General features: G+C 33.6%; 1 long non-coding RNA gene across 2 annotated transcripts; it reads right to left on the reverse strand.

The window, feature by feature from the left end:
* Positions 1–271: 271 nt before the first annotated feature.
* On the reverse strand, positions 272–22,496 carry LOC116565112. 2 transcript variants are annotated; one of them, XR_004275265.1, is made up of 3 exons: positions 22,338–22,496; positions 9,208–9,217; positions 272–282 (listed from the first exon to the last, which is right to left on the reverse strand). It is a non-coding gene; the product is annotated as an uncharacterized LOC116565112 (long non-coding RNA). The 2 variants fall into 2 exon arrangements; XR_004275266.1 differs by lacking the exons at positions 272–282; positions 9,208–9,217 and adding exons at positions 14,183–14,194; positions 20,790–20,792.
* Between the last annotated feature and the right edge of the window lie 1,437 nt (positions 22,497–23,933).

A 23,933-nucleotide genomic window follows, 5' to 3' on the forward strand; every position in this document is an offset into this window, starting at 1 on the left:
ATTTGATTGTTGTCAACTTCTGACACTATGTCTTGCATATACAAAGGACTGAAATATTTGGTCAATCAGTAAATAAATGTTTCAATTCTACAGAACTAGCCTCCAGGTATTGTTTCATTTATTTATTAACATATAAACGTATACATGTATGTATTTGTGTATGTATGGACGGATTATTTATGGGGACTTAAAGTAAGCATGTGGTAAGTGTATATCTTACTGTTTTATGGAAAAATGGCCAGTTAAAATAGCTGACAAATAAATACTTAAATTAGATCTGTTCTTGAACAGGGAAGTTAAAGAATTCTAGGGATATATTATATAGTAAACTATAATTCATTTGAAAAAGAATTTGAATATTTAAGGCAAAGCAAATACTCATTGGAAGAAGTCCCATTAACATAAAATTTAACACTGTCTTAAGATCTTCATAAGTGAGACTTGTCCAGAAATTGTATGGGTTTCTTGAAAGGAATCTCCTCCACTCCAGGGGCATGGAGATAGAGATGAGAGATTGCCTTTCTGCTACCTGTCTAAAATATTCTTATAGACGTGGATATTAGGCCTTTGTTGGGAGCATAGTTTGCAAATGTTTTCTCCCATTCTGTAGACTGCCCATTTCCTCTGTTGATACTTTCCTGTGCTCTGCAGAAACTTTTTATTGGACGGCGGCTTATTGAGGACTATGATCACTACCTTGGTGATGGAATCATTCATACACCAAGCCTGAGCAACACGGTTTCCTCATGTAACAAACCTGCACACATACTCCCTGAACCTAAAATAAAGTAGAAATAAATATTAAAAATAATTTTTTCAACAACAATAACAACAAACATCTTCCTATAGCAATGTCTTGGCAGACTGAATATACTAAGGGTTTCACTCTAGTTGGAAAGTTTTGTCATTCTGTGAATCCCTATGTTTTTCATGACTATCATGCCAGGTTGTATCAGTTTTATTTATTTATTAGTAAGAGTTTTGTAGAAATTTAATATTTTAAAAGTGTTTTTGACCAAACAATTTTCTAAAACTGAAAAGATAATCCTTATTATAGACATTCTTTCATAATAATTTTTCCTGGTTTCCTTTTATTAACATTCAGTTTTGTTCCTTTGCTTGAGAATAATTCTAAATGAACCAATAATAGATGTTTCAATTTCTCCGAAATTAACAGTGTCTAACCATTTTTCTTGAGGACTACTCAAATATTATTAGCTTCTCTAGTGGTGAGATGCCCTCCATTTTTAAACTTTGTAGATAGGATTTTTGCCGCTTACTAACAGTATGGGGACGAATATATATTGTAACCCCTTGGTGTCATTTAACTATCATAACTCTCATTCTTTGAAAGGCAGTGAAACAAAGATTCCAGATATAGAGTAGAACTATACAATTGGTTTTTCAATGTTCTGGGGAAAAAAGCAATGTAATTAAATTCTTGGCAGTTGATGTTGAATCAAAAGGCAAAATCTAGAAAGCTATGGTTTTCCGTTTCTTTTTAAATATTCTTGATTTTAACTCTTGTGACCCTTGAAGCCAGCCATTCTCTTTTCTTTAGTTTCTCTAATACTGTATTTTCTTCAATTGCAAGGCAATGTTAAGTGCAAGCTGCGGGACCGGGAAAAAGTTGGCAATTGCTGCATATTAATAGTCATGCTAGCTTGGGGTTTCATGGTAAATTAGGTAGTAATTAGCTAAGACATTTGTATAGTCTGTTCTCATGCTGCTAGGAAGAAACACCTGAGACTGGGAAATTTATAAAGGAAAAAGGTTTAATTGACTCACAGTGTACATGGCTGGGGAGGCCTCAGGAAACTTACAATCATGGCAAAAGGCATCTCTTTACAGGACGGCAGGAGAGATAATGAGACCCAAGCCAAGGCAGAAGCCCCCTAAAAAAACCATCAGATATCATGAGATGTTACTCACTAGCAGGAGAATAGCACAGAGAAAACTGGTGCCATGATTCAATTACCTCCCACCCCACTGGGATCCCTCCCATCACACCTAGGGATTATGGGAACTACAGTTCAAGATGAGATTTGGGTGGGAGCACAGCCAATCCATATCAAGATTGTTGTTTTATTTATACATGAATGTTAAATGAATATTGGAGTTGACTGAACGTCAAACTCCAATATTGTCCGTAGGATTTAGTAATGATATTTAAATTTAAAACTTTCAATCCAATAGCATTAACAAAAGCTAATATAGCTGTTTAGATATATATTTGATGTACCTTTTATTTTGTACAAATTATATATATATATATATATATATAAATAAATACATAACTAATCTGACTCTTCTGTAAACTTGCGCTTAGGGAAAAATAAATAAATACTATAAATTAAGTAGCATGGATATAATTTTTCAATGTTGTCAGTATATATAAGTGAGATTAAATAGCAAATTTTCACTAACATGATATTTTAGGAAAACAATTACCTGCTATCCATCAAAAATGTTTCTTTTAAGTAATATTTGCCTTTTCTATGGGTATACATGAGTATTTAGGGAGTATAGTTTAATCTTGATTTGCATTTAATTAGATTAAAATATAAAGGAAATAATTGTTATTTAATTAAATTATCAGCTAATTATCTGATCTTTGTACTTGGATACTTTCTTGACTCAAATTAGTATTTTGCAATTGACTGAACTGCCTTTTACCTATGTTTTACCTCATTTATCTCTCTTGGAGTTTCACTAGCTTCCTCTACCATGATAGAAGATTAAATTTTTCAGATACTTGAACATATTTAATTGTTATGTTAAATATGTTCAGATACGTGAACATATTTAACATAACAATCGATTGAGTCAATTTAGAAGTCTACATAATAAGTTTCAAAGTTCATTGCAGTTAGGTGTTTATGTTTTCAGAATAGAGCTTTATTTGTCTGCATGGCTGTGGGCAACTTGTAAGTCCGTAAGTGAAGACTATGGACAAAATCACCCTTTGTAGCTATCACAAAGCTTGAATGAAGACCCCTGCAGAAATGAGCTTAAGTATAAATGAGTCACAAATGCTGATTTTCCTAGAATATGCAGTTACAAATGGCCTAGATGGGAACTCCTTTCCTAAACTGAGGCTGCTTTCCAAGTGGGAGGTAGCTACAGGCATGGTTTTCTGAGTTAACTGCCAAGAAAGGAAGGAATCCAGAAGAAATTTAAAAATGATTCTCCTAAGAAACATGCTATAGAACACCACTTTATAAGAAAAACTTTACATAGCCTCTATTATCAAGCTAAAGTAGCCATCACCCCTGAATATATCACTCCATAATTGTCCTGGTATATGAATTTCTTCTAAGGCTTAACGGTATACCCAATGGTCCCCAAATTTTATTTCAGTTTATCCCAGGTACACATTTTTATTTTGGAGGAGAATGCATTGTGATTCTTTTCTCTTCTCTTCTCTTCTCTTCTCTTCTCTTCTCTTCTCGTCTCTTCTCTTTTCTCCTCCCCTCCCCTCCACTCCCCTCCCCTCCCCTCTCCTCTCCTCCTCTCTTCTCCTCTCCTCTTTTCTTTTCTTTTCTTTCTTTTGAGACAGAGTCGTGCTCTGTCACCAGGCTGGAGTGCAGTGGCAATCTTGGCTCACTGCAACCTCTACCTCCTGGGTTCAAGCGATTCTTCCACCTCAGCCTCCTGAGTAGCTGGGACCACAGGCGCATGCCACCATGCCCGGCTAATTTTTGTATTTTTAGTAAAGATGGGGTTTCATCATGGCCAGGATGGTCTCGATCTCTTCACCTCATGATCCACCCAACTCAGCCTCCCAAAGTGCTGGGATTACAGGTGTGAGCCACCACGCCCAGCTGCATTGTGATTTTCACTGATAATCCTGCTGAGATCTCTGTTTTTCTAGGCTTAGGATCCATTCCTTAGCATTATGCCTTATTTTAGACATTTTTGAATCATCTTTTGGTCTTTCACATTTAATAAATCATAAACTTTCAAGGATAAGGAATATGACATTTAATATCTCCCAAGACTGTGAAAATTACTGTCATATTTAAAAATTCAAACTCTCAGGTAAATAATGACGCATTGTCATAAACCCTTGGTGTGATTTTTTAAAAACATGGCTTAGTTCAATGATTAAGATTGAATTTAAAGGAGGGAAAAAGGTCACAGAAATGAGAAGCAGAGATCCTAAAAGCAACTCATTAATTTGATCTCCTAGGCAGAAGATCTCTTGATCCTTAAATATATTTTTCCTGTGCCACACACAAACATAGGGATGTATGGGACAAAATGAACATATATTATATGAACCCACTCTTAACCAGCTTGCTCACTCTTTTCTTGTTCTTTTTTTACCCCTACCTTCAATTTGCATGTGGGAGTTATCACTTACTAACCTTCCATTCCATCTTTCTCTTTTCCCCCTTCTCTTTGTTTCTTACTCTATCCATCTTTCCCTCTCCTTTCTACACATTATCTCTAAGCCTACTTATTCAGAAATGACATTATTTCTTCTAAACATTTTCTGTTCATGATTTCCAGAGTGTCATTTTCTCGTGATTACTGCAATATTATTGGAACAGGAAGCTTGTTTTGAAATCTTGCAAATTGCCTTACAACACTTATACTATTGTATCTTATACTGTAATAAATATTCTATTTTTGGATATTTCAACAATTGCTTTTAAATGTTAAATAACAAACACTTCCAAACACATTATATAAAAATGTTATTTAGGTTAGAAATCAAATAGACACATATTTTTCTTTTAGTAGTATATGTTCATATGGTTGCAGTTTTTGAATAGGATACCTAATAAAATAAAGACTACTTAGGTGAAAATTACAAAATTTAGAATTATAAGAATTAATAAATAACAGTGGTTGTCAAATAACTATCAATGTCTGATACAATTTATTATTTTTATTGTAGTGTGTAATACAACAAAAGCATATTAACATTAAATTAAAACATAATGACACAAAACGTGTTTAAACAAGTAGAGGAAATCAATGACAAAAGAAATTTGCAAAATAAAACTGATTTTGTTTTATAAATTATTAAGGGATAATATCATAAAATAACTAGCTATGTGAAGAGAAATAAAATAGGTGACCTGATAGAGGCCTCTTTAAATCAGCAAATTCTAAGATTCACTGAGAAGCTATCCATCAAAAACACAGGCTCAGGTGGCTTTAATACATTTCTGCTCAAGAAATTGAAAGTAATGAAGAAGAGTGTGTACTCAAATGACAAAGATGGAGAGGAGTTCTGTAGAGAGGTTTTCTTCCCAAATGATGAGGCAAAGGAAAGGGTAACACTGATGATGAGGTATTCTTAAACAATAGGTCATAGAACCTACATGAAAGAATAGAATTTTAGCTTTTACTTTTGATTCTTTAAATACTAACTAATGATATTTTATGGTATGCGATGCTATACCCTTAGTATAGTCATTTTGCTCTATTTTATTATTTGAGAGGAATAACTAAAATATTATTGTTTTATTATTGATTGACTGTAATTCAATAAATGCTTCCATTGAAATATATGCTTCAGAATACCAATCTATTTCAAAATTTACATTCTCTGTAGTTTTGTAATACATATTTCATCATATCTGAAAATAATTTGCTACACTATTATGTATGTATCCTTACCATATTTCCATCCTAAGGATATAATTGAGATCATTTTTTCTTAATTTTAAACTATATTGATCCTGTATTCCCCTGATGGGTTCTTCTTGCTCACTGCCCAGAGAGCGCTGATTTACCGAAGACAGCAAAATTGCAATAGAGAAAGGGTTTAATAAACATACAGCCAGCTAAGCAAAAGACATTTCCCCCAACATTTGGAGATTAGGGCTTTTTTAAAAGGATAATTTAGCAGATATGGGACTAGGGAGTGCTGACTGGCTGAGTCAGCAATGAAAAGATAGGAGGCTAAAGTGAGTTTATGCTGTCTTCAGTCCCTGGGTGGGATGGCAGAATTAGGGGAGCCAGTTTACAGATGTAGATGATACCAGCTGGTCCATCAGACTACAGCGTCTGCAAAGTATCTTAAACATCAGTTTTAGGTTTTACAATAGTAATGTTATCCATAGAAGCAATCAGGATGTTAGGAATCTTGTGATATCTGGCTGCATGTATCCTGAGTCATAATTTCAAATCTTGTGGCTAATTTGTTAGCCTTACAAAGGCAGCCTGGTCCCCAAAGAAGGAGGGGATTTATTTCAGGAAGGAAATAAAAATAAATAAATAAATAAATATAAAGCTTTTTAGCTTTATTATCTTTATTTGAAAGCTAAACTGTAAACTGAATTTGTCCCACAATTAGCTCAGCCTATACTCAGGAATGAACAAGGGCAGCTTGGAGGTTTGAAGCAAGCTGGAGTCAGTGAGGTCAGATTTTTCTCACTGTCACAATTTTTACAAAGATGGTTTTAATCTTGTGTTCTATGTCCAAGAGTCAAACAGGAAAATATACAAGGATATGTAAATAGTGATTTTGTTTTTTAGTCAACAGCCTGGATTTTTCTTACCACAATTTTCCTCTCCTTAAGTGTTACAATGATGCAAATTCAAAATGCGAGTGTTTACTTTTTCTTATGGGAGGGGAAGCTCAATTCAAGAAAAGGAAGAAGTAAAATCTTCATATGTTTTTGTTGGTTAGATCATAGCAGAATACACTTTGCTTTTGCTAGACTGGCCGCGCATCGCCATCTGACACCATGAAGAGTTGGGAAAACGATGAAGAGTTGGGAAGCAAATATGTATTTGGCACCTTAAAAATAACCCTGAACTTTAAAAATTTCCCATTTAATCAACTTTCATTTCTTTCTACATGTTGTTACTATGCAATATAGTCAAAACAATTTAGGCTTTAAAATGTAGAGTTGGGATTGCAAAATGCAAAGTCTGACCTTTTTTGCCCACATGAAATGGGTAGGGTTGCTGGAAACCAAAATGCTAGTATCCTGAAATGTAAACTTCAGAAATATAAACTTCCTTACTTTTTTTTTTAACAACACAGGCATTTGTTATTTGTTCTTCACTTCTTTTGTCTATATGGTCAAGAATTTTATAGGATTTGGATCAAATATGAAAATAAGAAAGTTTTATCAAATCAAAATGTTACAGTAAAAAATACTTAATTTTATGAAGACAAAATTAAACAGAAAAAAAACTGACCTATAACTTAGATATGTATGTTTTTATCTTTCTTAGATTGATGTTTATAGTAATATTTATATGATTTTTCATATTTATTACTTAGTGTTATATCAGCTTGATTGCAAGGACATCAAACTATTGTGACTAATAATATTTACGGAGATGATAAAAGGTCTTTAAAGAATATTTTTCTTAATAGATGACAGAAAAGATTTCTAAGTATTTTATATGTAATCCTAACAGCTTTAATATAGATATAATTATTTTTCCATTGTATATATGAGTTTATTGAAATTTAGTAAAGTTAAATAACTTGTCCAAAGTCACATGAAATTGATGCTATGTAGCTCAGATCTGAAGATATATTTATGTACCTAATAATTATAACATTTCATGTTATATTCTATTATGCTGGTTATGCTATTGCTGCACATTTTATTATGTTATAATGAAACTATATTAATATAACTTCTAGAATACAAAAAACTGACATGTGCATGTTCAAATCCTTAATTATACTGTATGAATTTGAACAATTTAAGTAGTTTATGGTTTTGTAGAGAAACTTTTCATACCTTTATGATTTTAGTTGTCCTCTTTAATTCCTCTGTAGAATACATTCTGACTACAGAAGGAATTGGCAAAGATATCACTGTATATAACACATGAATAAGTGTGTATACAAAATATATTTTTTTATATAGAGAGAGTTCTTGTACATTCTGGACCTGGGGCGGGTAAAGGAGTGTGTAATCATTGTAAAAAATTCCAGTGTAGGTGGTCTGGGTTTGAACACTGCATGTTAACAGAATTTGAGATGTTGGTCCTAACCATAGGTGGCAGGAATTTGGCACAAAGAACAACTGCAGGATGTGGCAACCTTTACACTGCTACATTCTCGCAATAGAAGTTGGAAAAAATGTGCCCAATTTGGTGTTCCTGCAATGGAAAGAATTGCTCGAGGGTTCTATTCAGCCATGATGCTCTGCCACTCTCAGCATTAAGATGCTCTTTTAAAAAATAATTTCTAAAGTAAGTTAAAACTTCGGTTTTTCCCAGTGTAGGTTTATAATCCAAATTAATATTGATTTAGGAATTTTTGAGCCAAAAATAACTTGAAGATTGGTTATAGGCAGGTATTATTTCTGAGGTTCTTAGAGGCATAAACATACCAAGCAGTGTGGAATAATTCTTTACATGTAGATTTACGGAAAAGGGAGCATATGGAACACCGAGAGCATGACTCGTTACAGACACACAGTCTGCCTAAGTTTGCTGTTGCAGCAACTCTCTGGCAATGGCTTCTTCATTTAGATTTAATTTAGTTTATAATTTTGAATCTTTATTCAATCTACCCTACATATTGATTTTGAAATTACCTTGTGTAGTATATATATTTTTCTTACCCTCTCAAGGTAACTTAAAAAAAATTGTGTCAATGGGTTCGTTTAAATTTTCTTTCCCCAATCCTTTTATTATTAAACATTTTTCCCTGCTTTATGCAGCTAATAGTCAACAGACTAATTGCTAAAGATCTGTCCTCTATAGCAGTGAATATATAATACAATCCTAAATTTGGAGCAAATGTTTTGCCTGTGTTATTAAAGTTTGGGTATACACTGATAATAGTTCTTAACTTGACTGTACAGCAAGGTCTTGCAATTTCACAATGCCTTCTGATCTAGCAATTTTACAATGCAATCTTTCTTTACCCGAAGAAAGCCTAAAAAAAGAATAATTCTTTTGGAAGACCAACTAAAACGGAGTAGAAAGTGTGAGAGATTTACAAAGGTTAAATTTCAAAAGTTACAAATCTTTTACAGAGATTTTCTTGAAGATAAAACTTTGTTTTAAGGCTTCAGCATTCTAATTAAAAACTCTAACTTTTGAATTCTTGTTGTTCTGCCCTCTAATTTTTACAGATCCCTGTTTAAGCATACTAGTTAATTCATTTTACATGTAAAAAGTTTCTCCATAATGTCCATTGTCTTAACTCAACTTAGTTTCTGGTCATTAACTGAGGAACGGGCAGGGTTGGGAAAGAGATTTTATATACACATTAGATTATCTTTAAGAAGGAGGTTGAGATTTGGGCAAAGACAAGCCCATGAAAAACTAGAAAGCAGGGCACTTCATTTGATGATTGTGTATGCTTAAGAATGTTGTTGTGGCTTTCCCAAACAAGCACATGCAAGGAGGGGTCATTATGATCAACAACCTGCCAGCTATTGCAGTTCTTTCACAAATATATAGAACAGAGAATGCCCTCATGAAGGTTTTGTAAGGGACCTAGGGTACAGTTTTACTAATACCTTTTCATGACTGGTCAGTGGTCTAATGGACTTCTAACTGTGAGTACTTAGAGTCAGCTTGGATTGGATTGGAGACTTACTAGGGTATTGTCTCCATCCATTCTCTGTAAAAGACTCCTTGGTGTGTGTGTGTTCAATAAGAACAGCAAGGATAAAACCAAAGCCGTATAACTTGGTGTATATAGAGAAACAACAGCAAAAACACAGCAAATAGCAGAAGATAAGCATTTTAATAGAAAACAACCTTCCAGTGGTAAACCTCTAAATCAGAGGCTTAGTGAATCTGTATGAAAAATCTAGGTGTATTTTGTCAGTGGATGCACTTTTCAACCAAAATTACTTTATATACAAATCCATTCTTGAAATTTTTATATAAAAATATAGGTTTAATTATATGAAAACCTATTTAATTACAAATCATAAAATAAGGAAATAAAATTTGCATCAAAAGATCAATAAAACTAATCAGGGCTTGGATCTTTTTTAGACTGTCTCACATAGTGGAACTAACTTTAAAAATGGTATTTTGGCATAAGTCTTTCAATGAACACAACTGCTGGCCTGAGGGCCTCCTGGAGTTCTGCTGAGTGTATTCCAAACAAACCTGGTGGAAACCCCAGAAGTCCTCGTGAGACCACTTTCCAATATGTGAAATTAAAACTATTCTAAATTTATTTCTTGTGATTATCAGTTGTCATCTGCCTGAGCTGGGCAGGCTGATAATCTTATAAAGGTCTTATAAAGCGTTTGGGGAGCATGGAAATAGGGTCTGGTGACTGACAGGTGGTCAGGAGGAAAATGCATGTTGACATCTGCAGAAGTCTATTTACTCAGGTGAGATGTTGTTTGGTTGGCACTCAGAAGTGTGTTTATGGAATAAGTCTACTGATTTCTTACTTTTATAAACAAAATTTTGACAATGATGGGTTGCCTTAGGAAAGATTTCTTATGAACTAAGGATTAACAGTTTCTGGTTCCTTCCTACCATCAATACAGAGCAATAAATATTTTTCCATGTGGAAACTTCCCCCTAAAACGCCATAGTAGATGTCATAACCGTTGAATGAAATTACTGCATCAGCATTCATTTTTAGGCCTGACATAAATTGTTTAAAACCCAGGTATATCCTGTCACCCTAGGCCTGTTGAAACGTTTCCTCCCCTATCTGATTGTTTACAATATAACAATCTCGTAAACATCTTGTTTCACATCTTGCTGACCCACAACATGACACACCCACAGTTGCCAAATACGATAAAACACCAGAATCATGTAAAAAAGTTCTCACTGCACATGCACATTTTCTTTAAACTAGACAATCCATAATTCCAGTGGAAAGTCAAAGGGACAGCACCCATGAACTTTGAGGAGGGAATAGTTACACAGGTCCGCCCTTGCTCTTGCCTTCCACTCACGTTCGGTTAACGTTTGGATACCTCCAGACTTCTCGCCAGCCTCCTATTGGCACCCCTAACCTTGCTAGGACCTCTAAGTAATACATTTCTTCTGCTCCATCCACTTTGGTTTTACTGCCTCATGTGTCTTACTTGACATGCACAAACTTGAACCTTACCTTCTATCCATGACAGATCTCTATCTTAGAAAGTGGCTGTCTTGGTAGAAATAAACTGGTCATCAAATGAGAGCCCCAAAAGCATCTGCCAGTATAAATAAGACACCTGTGAAAGGAGTACTTGAACATGAGTTGGATTCTTCGGCATTAGGTCACCTTCCGGGATTAACAAGCATCCCTTGAAAGACACACTTTAAATGCCCATGACCAAGTCCCTTGAACTTTATGGTCAGGGCATTAGAAGAGCTAATGGGACTCTTAAGATGAAGATCTCAAGATCAAATTAGAAAGAAACCATAGCAATAAAAATTAGAATACTAATTGGATTTATTAGAGTAAATCCAAAAGAGTGGTATGAAACATTAAAAATGCAAATAGAAGGCCTGAAGTTTCACATGAATGAGCTTTGATCACTATTAAGAAATATATATATTTCATTTTATTCATAAGCATATATTTAGAGAAATTTTCTGGTTGATTAAATAATATAAATTTCATATTTTAATTACTGAATGTCAGTATGGATTTATTTTAGTAATAATTTTTGTGAAATGATTTCTTCTTTCATCTTGAAATAATTATGTTTATTAAAGAGAAGTACAATAATTATTTAAAATAAACAGTACTACAAAGAAGGGAAAAAATACAAGCATCCATAAATCTCAGATAATCATTCTTAGTGTTAAAACCATTCCCTAAGCTAATCCATAAATCCCACAAATGTTACTTTGTTTTGTACTTAATTGCATTCAGTGTTTACCATCTATCCCTTTAACATTACATTTGTTCTAGAGTTATATTTTGGGCTACAATTTTAGGCTTATTTTATTGTGTTCTTTGAAATTCACACATTTAAAGTTGTTGGCTTGTTGCTTCTAAACTTGATCACCATATTCTCTGAGTATCATATACTCTAGCTTCATTTATCCTGCAGGATATCATATACTTTACAAATATTTATTCTGCCTTTTAATGTTTCTCCAGAGAAGTGTGAAGTCATCTTGAATTTTATTCTTTCATATCTCATTTTCTTCTGCAAGAATGACTGAAGAGATGTTCATTTTCCTCAAAGCTCAATAAATGAACAGGAAACCTACATGGCCTACACTGCAGATCTGCTGAGGCTACTTCATTTTAATACTCTTAGAATGTCTTACTACATTGTAGAGGCTAGAAAGCTAATGACTGTTTTTTTTCAAAGTCCTTTTTTCATCTCTACAGATGCATCTGTATAAGAGCTTTGGGAAAGGTACATAACATCAAGAAGAATTGTCATACGGGCTATTTTTGCTTTGTTTAAAGGCTTTGTAATAACCTTGCCTGAGGCAGTTACCCTTCTCTCTGATATCAAATCTCCTAGTCGACCCATCCCTCCTAAATTTTATTATCTATTATTACTCTACAAACGTCTGTGAACTATGTCTCATATGATATGGTAGGTCCATATCTGGGATCCTGCTTCAGGAAATTATGAAGACATAGAACTGGGAGGCAAATAATTCCTTTAAGCAAATGACAGAATTTACTCATATTATTTCTGATCATAGTTGTTAAGAACTTGGTCACATGTCATTTGCTTCCTAAATCCTCTGTGTAGAAAAAAAGGTAAGCCAAGATACCATGTTGTAATATACATCACCAAAATGACAGTGGCTTAAAATGAGAACCACTAGCAGTATAGGTCTTGTTGCTCCTATAGATCTATCATGATTTAACACGGGGACAATTTGCTCACTATAGACATTATTGACATTTGCTCATTATAGACACTCATGAATCCACACTAGCAGAGCCTTCATGATTTCCAATATTGCCTCTTGCAGTAATGCAAGTTATGGAGATTACCGTATGTGAAACAGCAGAGGTCATTTCTGTTCACAAATACTTACCATATTTTGATTTATCTTTAGTCTCCCAAACTGCTTGTGGAAAGTAATGAGGAAGTAGAATGTTTCTTTTATTGACCAACACTTTTGCAAGGTTTATCAAATGAAATTTTGCTAGTTATTATTTGACTCCTGCTACAATCTGTGTGTGTGTGTGTGCATGTATGTGCACTTGTGTTTGTTGTACAATTTTTGGGGAGGAAGGGGTTGTGTAAGGTATTAGGATAAGAGACTCTGTAATACAGTTTCACTCTATGATTTTTACCCAGAAATATTTTCTCTTCAAAATATATTCCATAGTATAGACACCATTTTAATCAACAAATCAAGTGTTATTATGGACTTTCCAAGTTTTTACTACTCTAATAACACTATGAAAATACCCTTACGTCAATTTCCAATTATTTTTTAAAATTTCCAAGTATTTAAAAATTATATTAATATTTCCGAATCTGATTACAAATTTTTTCAGGTTATTTGAAAATGACCATGTTTTAGACTGATTATATAGATACAACAAAACCAATATGAATGCAAATATAAATTTTCACTTATCATTATGACTGGCTACTTCATTCTTTTTAACTTTTAATTATTTTCTTAAAACTTGGTTAACCAATATAAGGAACTTACTTTTTTTGCTACTAAATTTAACTATTTTAATGTCTACTGTACTTTTTTCTTCATATTGGTGAATTGCCTCTTCATGTCCTTTGCTAATAAAAAATTATCATTGATTTAACTATTATTTATAACCCATAATAGAACCGGTGGTGATCAAATAGACTGAAAATATTTTATCAATATGTTCTTTATATTTTAATTTAAAAATCATCTTGAAATATAAATTTCATATTTGGTAGAAAATCTTATAAGATTTTAGTTTTGGGGATTTGTCTTCATTTTCACACTCGTGTTCATATTTGAATAAATACCATTCATCATCCTAAATTATAACAATATTACAAAATGCTTTTTTCTAATTATTTTTTCCAAGATATTAATTTTTATTTAAGCCAGTATCTTTCAAAAAATATATTTTATTTTATTTATAACTTCCATGGTGCACGTGTAGGACATGCATGTTTGTTACATAGGTAAATGCCTGCTATGGGGTTTGCTGCACCTAACAACCCATCTTCTAGGTATTAAGCCCAACATGCAATTGCACTTTTCCCTAATGTTCTTCTACCCAACACTCTCTCCAACAGTTCTCAGTGCGTGTTGTTCCCCTTTAAACTTAGTTAATACTTGAAATGTATATTATTTACATCTTTACCTAACATCATAAACAATTCTCTTCTTGACATGAAATTCAGTACCACTCATTCAATAATTCTTACTTTATCTTTTGATTGTGATGCTATAGTTATCATATTTAAAAATTCTTTTAAATCTTTATAAACTTGTTAATATTTGTTTCTTTCTCTTTCTTTTGCTTTTTTGTTTTGTTTTGTTTTTTGAGACTGAGGCTCGCTCTGTCTCCAGGCAGAAATGCAATGATGCGATCTCAGCTCAATGCAACCTCCACCTCCCAGGTTCAAGTGATTCCTCTGCCTCAGCCTCCAGTAACTGGGACTTCAGGTGTACACCACCATGCCCGGCACATTTTTTGTATTTTGGTAGAGATGGGGTTTCACCATGTTGGCCAGGCTGGTCTCAAACTCTTGACCTTGTGATGCACCCACCTCGGCCTCCCAAATTGCTGAGGTTATAGGCATGAGTCACCACACCCGACCAATATTTATCATTCAATCGTAAAGCTATATTATTGATGTAATTCTTAATAATTTGAGTGCCAACTACTTTTATTTTATGCTGCTTCTTAGGTTCATAATAGGGCATACATTTTTAGCTGGTTTTAGAAACTGTATTATCTATATAACTATAATTTTTATAGAATTACATTAAAAGTATAGGTATTTTTGTTGAGAATACGTCAGTTATTTAATTTGAAAATAATTTATATTTGAATTATATTGAATTTGTTCATCCAAAATTTTTATTGTGCTTCAGTAAAGATCTGTAGTCTTTTAAAAAACATACTATATCTGAGTTTTCAGTTTTTCACATTATATTGATCTTTGCTAATGTTAATGTTTCTTTTGAAATAAATATGCTGACTGTAAATTATTGATTTCTGCCTATTGATTTGAATCCAGAAATCTTACTAAGTGCTAGATTATTTTTATAGATTAATGGATGATTTATTTGTGTGTTACAGGTAAAAAATAATTTCACCTGCAAGTGATAAATATTTCGTTTATTCCTCTTAGATATTTATTATATCATTTCATTACTTTTGGCAAAAATATGCAAAATAATGTAAATTTAAATAAGTTGAGACACATTTTTTCCTGACTTTAATGGTACAATGTACTTAGTGTTATGCTCTTAAGTGGGATTTTGACTGTATGTGTTATATAAATTTATTATAAAGCTAAGGAATTAACTTTCTTTCTATAGTGTTTTTTCCAAAATACTAATGGATATTAAAAAATTGTAGTGCCCTCTTCAACATTTATAAGCATGAGACTAAGTTTATTCTTCTTTGTCCTGTTAATGGTGTTAACTAAATTAACAGATTTCTTAATGTTGAATGATCCTTACATCTCGGAAAAAATCCTAACTTACTCATTTTTATCATCTATTATTTTAAAAAATACTTTGACAGGTTTCATTTTGAAATATTTAATTTAATATCTTTCACACATATGCACAAATAAAATTAGTCTTTAATTAGCTTTTGAAAGCTATCTTTGAAGGCTTTGGTGATTATTTCAAATGGGTAAATGATTGGAAGTGTTTCATCCCTTATTAATTTTGAAATTGTTCAAAGAGCAAGACAATCATGGGTCGTTTGATATATTGATATATCTTATCTATAAAACCATCTAGGCATAATGCAATTATTATAGGTAGCTCTTGAACAATTTTCCCCAAAATATTTCTAAGAGTTTCTTAGATTGGCTCTTTTGTTTGTCTGTTCATCTTTCAATCATTCTCCCAATAATAGAGACAGTTTTTGCCTTATTAAATCTCCCCACTTTCTGTTGGCTTATCTTTCTTACCTAAGAATTTAAAACTTTAACACCAAAGGGCAGTTGAGATACATTTATAATTCAAGTTCAATGTGCCAGTAACCTAGTATATGGCCAGGAAAGCCAGTGGATCATGGTCAGTTTACAGAAGCGGACATTTGGTTTGTTGTCAATATCAAGAGAAGAAAGGTGACACTGTGAATCCAGGTTGGCCTGAAAACTGCAGTTGATCCTAGAAAGGTTCTGTCCTGCACTGTTATTATACCTTCCTAAGATCTGCAATCTTGTGTAGAGAAGGTCTTCTAGGATATCTGCACAAATAATGCTTATTCAAATGAGTAGTCAGAGTCAGGAATAATGACCTCCTAACGTTTCCTTATCTTACATTTATCTCAGCTTCTCTCCTGCAGAATGATGTGTTTCTGACAGGACCTGTTTCCCTGACATTGTGCAGTCTCTTTCACTAAGTAGTATTTCTAAGTCAGGAAATGAAAACATCTTTTTATCTAATGTCACCTATTTTAAATTCAGAAAAAAAATGATTCAAGCATCTGATAGGTGTATGGCATATGACTTTAATTTCCAGCGCTGGTGCAGCTGTTTGCTATTTTTATAGTTGTATAGTCATTTCAATTGCTAGTTTGAATTAGTGAATTCAAATGCTTATGGACAAATTTATTGCAGTGACTACTGGGAAGCCTAGTATAAAAGAGATGTTAAAGACTCTAGTAGGTTCAAAACAGAGTTACAGTTTTAGAAACTCTGTGAACTCATACATAAAGTGATTAAAAAGGAAGGATTTAGGTCTACTTTAAAAAGTTAAAATGATAAAGTGAATATTCATGTACCTGAAACCTTTTTTTTTCCTGTAAGAATTAGTGGTAGAAAAACCGCAGGAAGAAAGGAATAAAAAGGCAGATTCAGCTTTTATTAAAAATATTTCTGATAATCATAACTATTAAGTTGGCTTCCTTGTTAATGTAGTAATTTCTCCTTTACTAAAACATTTCTAGTAGAAATTGATGACCACCTGCCACAGGTAACATTCCTGCATGTGGAACTATTCCCAAAGTCTCTGCACTAACTTTTTGTTCAGGTTTCAAATTTCAAGTGCTATAATATTACAGACAAAAATATTTTCTTTGTTGTTACTACTGAGACTCACAATTTATTCTTTGCCTTTCCTCTTACTATTTTATTTGCACAGAGACAGGTTAAAACTGTACATTTTGTCTCTACATTTATACGATTTTATGTCATGTCTCATCATTTTAAAGATTATTTTTTCTTATATTTTGTACCCAAAAGTCTCAAACTTGGTTTCTGGTAGATAGGAAACTACAGTATGTGGTGAATAAGATGTGCCCATTTAGCAGACTGAGAAAGCTGATCTATGTAAAATTAAAAGCTGGATAGTGACCTTTAGTCTTCTATGAAGTTTTGGACTATTGATTATTCAAATTAGAGGCATTTTGGTCCATTTGTTATTCATCTGCCCTGTATTAAACAAGCACATCCCATGTGGCAGGACTGTCTTTGTCGGGATACAGCAGTGCTCACGTTCCATGTCTACTCTCACGCTCTGCTTCTGCACCTGGTTTCACTTTTCTTAAAGGATAAGAATTAATAATAGTAACATAATCTTAGTGTCCTTGATATTTCTGACAAATATGCGAAGAGTACCAATGCATTAGGTTTTCTCCTCACTTTGGCTACTTGAAAGTATTGGGCCCCCTCTCTTCAAGACACATGATTTACCTGACCTTATCACTGACCACCATTAGCTCACCCTATCTTTCCTGCCCCCTGCTTTTACTCAATAAAAGTCAGAGTGCCGCTGCAGGCACTCGGTGCCACTGCAGGTCTCTGCGCTTTGGTTGGCAGTGGAACCCCGAGCCCGAACTCTCTTTTCTTTATCTCTGTGTCTGTGTCTTTTATTTCTACAGTTTCTCATCTCTGCACCAGCAGGGAGGGGCTCACAGAACCCTAAAGGGCTGGACCCTATACTCTGATAAGGACTTTACACTGTAATTTTTAAGTTTTTTTTAAAGATGGGGTTTCACCATGTTGGCCAGGCTGGTCTTGAACCCCCAACCTCAGGTGATCCGCCCGCCTTGGCCTCCAAAGTGCCTGGATTACAGGCGTGAGCCACCATGCTGGGCCCAGGACTTTACCCTTTATTAAGTGAGAGAGGAAACTTTTTGAAATCTGCATTGAGGATGCAATACCAAGCCTTGTTAGATTGACTTTAGCTTCATGTTACGTGATTTTGAACCCACTACATGAGGGCAAGTGCTAACTCAGGAAAACATCTCAGGATGAGAACACAATAATCCATGTCAGAGATGATGGTGATTTGGACTTGAGTGCTAACAGTGAAGAAAGAGGAGAGAAGAAAGGGAATGAAACAGACATCTACAGGAGTGGAAGAAAGAATTTTCTAAGAAATGTATTGCTGTGCAAAGCACTTGTATCACACACTTGTGGTCTGTCTTTGAGATCAGAGTGAAAACAGGCAAGTTGTGTTCTGACCCTTGTCCTTCATTATATAAGCAGAATTTTGGATTTTTGAACCTAGGTGAGTTTTTGTTTGTTTGTTTTTTGTTTTTCCCCAGGGAGATCAGTGATGAGGGGAAAGAGATAAAAGGGATTGATGAACTGTTCAAGGAATCAGGGAAAGTGAGAATCTATGTCACATTCAGTATAACTGTATATCTATTATTGTTCATTGGAGCCAAGTACTAGAAATTAATAAAATAACATATGTTGGCATTTCACTACAAAAAATAAATTACAAACTACAACTTAAAGTTTGTTACATAACGTTCTCTAGAAAACATACATCAAATAACATCAATAAACACATTGTATACTTTTGTTTTTAAAATCGATTCAAAGAATGGTAGTTATTTTGATGACAATATGCATCAGTAGGTTTTATATATGATTAAAACTTCATGTGGTATTTGAAGATATAAGAATTAGTGTAGAATTTCTTCTTCTAAAGGAATCTCTCATTTAACCCACATGATTGGTAACCACATTGGCTAAAGTCTCCTGTATTCCCTGTACTTTTCCTTATAACATATCAATCTTGGCAAATATTTATTTAATTCATAACTTGTTGCATGTCCATTTTTCCTTACATGAGGGTAATAACTGTGGGTTTCTTAAATTATCCTTGCTTCACCAGTACTTAGAATGTTTTCTGCTACTTAGTATTAATGTAATCATTGTTTGTTGAATAGATGAACATATTAATTCATAAAAAAGTATAAACCATTCTGGATATAGAATAATGAGATCTTGGTTTTGCATCTAGCTCACCTCAAAACAAATGCATGACCTTTGAAGTTGATTTCACCATGTATATTTAGCCATGAATCCCTCTTGTCAGTGAAGACAACCAGATGATCATTAAATGCCACCCATATTAAGTTTGTCACAACACCTAAGTTTGGAAAAACCCATCTTTTGGTTGGTAGAAACCTAGACTTTGCAGGCATAGCTCAGAGGAAAAAGCATTTGACTGCAGAAAACTGGGCATAGAGAATCTTTGAAAATTAAGTTCTAACCCAGTAAAAAAAAAAAAAAAAGGCTAATAAATCTAATTAATTATCCTTTTTCAAAAACGTGGACACTCTGGGGAGAGAGAAGAGTTAATGGCTAACTGGGTAATCAGAGCAATATCTTTTCTTATCTTTTAAGGCAGTCTACAGAAAAACCTGTAATTCTCAAAGGAATTCATCCAGGCTGGAGTGCAGTGGTACAAACTTGACTCAATGCAGCCTTGACCTCCTGGGTTCAAACAATTCTCTCACCTCAGTCTCCTGAGTAGCTGGGAGTAGAGGTATGCACCAAAATGCCTGGATAATTTTATTAATTTTTATTTTCTGCAGAGACAGGGTTTGGCTATATGACCCAGCTTGGCATTCTTGCCTTAAGCAATCCTGCTACAACCTCTCCAAGTGCTGGGCTTACAGGCATGAGCCACTACACCTGGTCTAAGGAGTTCTTTATGGTCCATTTTCTAGGAATTAGACACACTTGAAATAGTGTTGATATAGGTGCAATATCATTATTTGTCTCTAATATTTCTTTGTAGCATAATCTTGCGTTATAAATAGTTGAGGATAATCTGAAGTTTAATATAGTAACCAATCAATAGGAACAAGATGGTTCCTGGGATTTTGTTCCTAAGCACATTTAAAAAAATTATTTTAACACTTACGATAATGTAAATCTCAATGTTTTCCTAGTAATTATATATTAATAATGAAATGTATTGTATATAGACTATATATGATATTACAATTCATATACACCCAGAGATAATGTGCTTTAATTCATCCACTATTTATCCCAGTCACTTGAACTAGCACTGATTGTCAGTCACTGTAGTCATCCAACTCATGGGGATATTCTCATTGAGAAATAAAGTTTTAAATTTATCAATGCATCATTTGTATGCAAACCCTGTTTCATGACTTCAGATTTCATAGCAATAAATGTTTGATAGATTTCATTGTTGAAAGACAAACAATTTCCCCCTTGACTGCCATGAACAATACTAGAAGGCTAATAAGCTCTAAGTACAAAATTGTAAATATTTCCTTATACTTTATCATTACTTTGTTTTTTAACTAAAATTTTTAACTTTACAAGTTTTTATTTTTCTTTTGATATTATTTTTTATTTTATTCTAAAATATCATGCATGTCTTGCAAAGCAAACAATATTACATATGCTGCAAGCAACTTTGAAAACTTTAGTGAGAAGCAGCAAAGCAAGCTGTCAGACACTTCAGTAACTGAATTTCTTTGACACTGTCTTGGTTTGTCAGCACTGACTTTACTGTCAAAAGAAAATAAAATAACTTGGAAATTCATCTGAGATAACACCAGGGGTATTCTGATAATACCAAGGCAAGAACACTAAGTGCTTTCTCAGAAGCTGTTTGCACTAAGATACCCTCTTCCTAGTATGCCTAAGTTCAATTTAGCCTTGAGTTTATATTATCTGATGTTGAGGTCTGAGATTAAATAATGACCTGTCAAATGGCAGTACATAAGCCTTTCTTCCGGTATTAGGATGCACACCATTATTGCTTAAAATGCCCAATATACCTTTAGTCAATTACTTCGTAAGTGCTATCCATCTTGTACTGCTTCTGCATTTGGATTGCTTGCAAAATGTTTGGTGGTTAATTATCCTGGAAGGAAGTCCAACTTATGAAAAACCAGGTAGAAGACAAAAAAAATGCCATAAAATTAATGACTTATTGTCTGGTTCTTATTTGATAGAGCAATGTTAATCAGATCCCTTTGGAAATTTGCCCTTGACTACCATTCAGCCTTCTCTATAATCAGCTTCAGAAATTTTCCACTCTGGGTTTTCCCCTTTGGCCCATGCTTTTCTCCAAAGGACTTGAATGTATTAAGAAGAGATTGACAGCTCCCCTAACAACTGCAGATTGTGCTAACACCAGAAGGAAATAAAGGTCTTGAAACTTCTCTGTACTGAGATCAGAAATATCAAACATGAACATTAATCCATAAATGAAACCAGTGCTCATTATGCATGGACTGACCTTGAGTTCCCATTAATCAGTTAGAGGAAAAGCTTTAGAAAACATATAAAACTGCATACTTAGAGGTATAATAAAATAATTTTTATACTTTTGAAGATATCAAATTGAAGAATGTCAATATAAAGTGCCATGTTGGTATAGAAATGACTCACTTATTGTTCAGTGTTACTTTTATATCTAATAAAGAATTAAAAAATTCCTTAAATTAGCAAAAATATATTTTTACTTCATTTTAGAAGGGACTTTTTATAATGTATACATTGTCAAAATCAAATTCTATAATATTTGTTCACTTAAATATTGACATTAAACATTTAGATATTTAGACAAAATATAGACATATAGACCTTTAGACATTTTAAATATAGGCATTTAGATAGTTATTAATGCCTTCTTTTATATGAGAATGATTACATGAAAGCCATATAACTAAATCCAGTTTATATAAACGTTTTCCAGATTGTGGGTTTTGAAATACCTTTTGTGGCTGTTCATACGAGGTAACTGAAGTTGAGAAAGGCCCTTTCCTGCTCTGGTAGGGATTGTAAAGCTCTTCTCAACATAATTTCAGCTACCTCAGTCTACTAAGGATATGCTTTATTTTGTTTACAACCCGCAAACATGTGAGGTTGTGCTCTAGGGCAGCAGTCCCCAAACTTTTTGACACCAGGACTGGTTTTGTAGAAGAGAATTTTTTCATGAACTGGGGGATGGAGGGGTAGGGATGGTTTCTGGTCAATTCAAGCAAATTACATTTATTGTGCACTTTTTTCTATTATTGTAACAATATTTAATGAAATAATTATACAAATCACCATAAAGTAGAATCAGTGGGAGGCCTGAGCTTGCTGTCCTGCAACTAGAGAGTCCCATCTGGGGGTGATGGGAGACAGTGACAGATCATCAGGCATTGGATTCTCATAAGGAGCTCAGAACCTAGATCCCTCGCATGCGCCGTTCACGGTAGAGTTCCTGTTCCAATGAGAGCCTAATGCTGCTACTGATCCGACAGGAGGCTGACCTCAGGTGGTAAGGAGCAATGGGGAGCGGCTGTAAATACAGATGAGTCTTCACTCATTCACTAGCTGCTCACTCCTGCTATTCTGCCTGGTTCCTAACAGGCAATGAACTGGTACTAGTCCATGGCCCAGAGGTTGGGGACCCCTGTTTTAGGGGATTCACATAATGCAATACATGCTTCTTCTTAGGTTCATCAGAGGTCATACTTTCTCAGATTCTATTGAAAAAAATATTAATGTAGAAACTTCTTTTTGTTAAGTTGGTAGAATTTTATATTAAATTAATATTTTTCTCCTACTCACAGTAAGAAAATGTTATTTAACTGAAATAAACACAAGGGGTTTGTAAATTCATTTAATTGTTTTTTATCCTGTTGATAAGTCTTCATATCTTAGACCATGTTCTACTTTCCTCATGTCACCTAGCAATCAGCTATCTCAAATTTTGTATAGTGATAACATGTTGGATAATACATTACTATCATTTGGTCCACAATTGTGAAATAAGTTTCAAGTTTCATCAAATTCCAGGTAGTATGTTGCTCTCAGTATTCATCAAACTTTAAATTTGATGTTTTATACGACAACAGGGTACATTTCTGGCAAGATTTATACTCTTAATTTAAAGATAAAGCATGTCTGATTGAAGTACTATATTGTAACAGAAAAAATAATAGATAACGATTAAAGCTTATATATGCTTTATAGGTCTACAGCAAATTTTAAAAATTAAGTAATTAAGTATAGCACATTATAAATTTGGATTTCAAATTGAAATTTAAAGTGTACTTTGGTTGTTTTACATAGTAGCAAAAGTTGTGTAAGTCAAAGTAATTATTTTGAAAAACATCAATACTCTATGTATATTTAATAGCAATAATAAAATAATGCTATTATTTTATGATTATAATGACCAGAAATATTTGTATTAGATATTTTTAATTAATTAAAAAATAAAACTTACCTGTGATGCAATTCATAGAGATGTTTCAGTGCATCCTCATATAAATTTACTTTCTACAGAATACAAAGAAATTCTACTTTCCACATAGTTTTGGATCCTTTATATTGTTTAAATTTTAAGAGAAATCAAGCTTAAAAACTTATTATTTGACACTTTGATGTTTGTCAAAGTAGAATTCATTGGAGAATTAAAATTGCAGCAGTGCAGTTTGGATATATCTCCAAGAATCAGGAGAGTTCTGTGTCTAAATGCTTAGTCTGTTTCACTGAGTATTTTAGGACATTCCCCAGTAGAGAGCTCAACCGAGCCTTCTGAAGTTTGTTGAGAATGCACTCCCCTACATGAAGGACCTTACTGCCAAACTAAAGAGACTGAGCCGTCAGGTTGTTTCAAACTTT

Source organism: Sapajus apella, unplaced genomic scaffold (genome assembly GCF_009761245.1).
Source record: "Sapajus apella isolate SASKATOON/1434 unplaced genomic scaffold, GSC_monkey_1.0 scaffold39, whole genome shotgun sequence".
NCBI classification, from domain to species: Eukaryota; Metazoa; Chordata; class Mammalia; order Primates; family Cebidae; genus Sapajus; species Sapajus apella.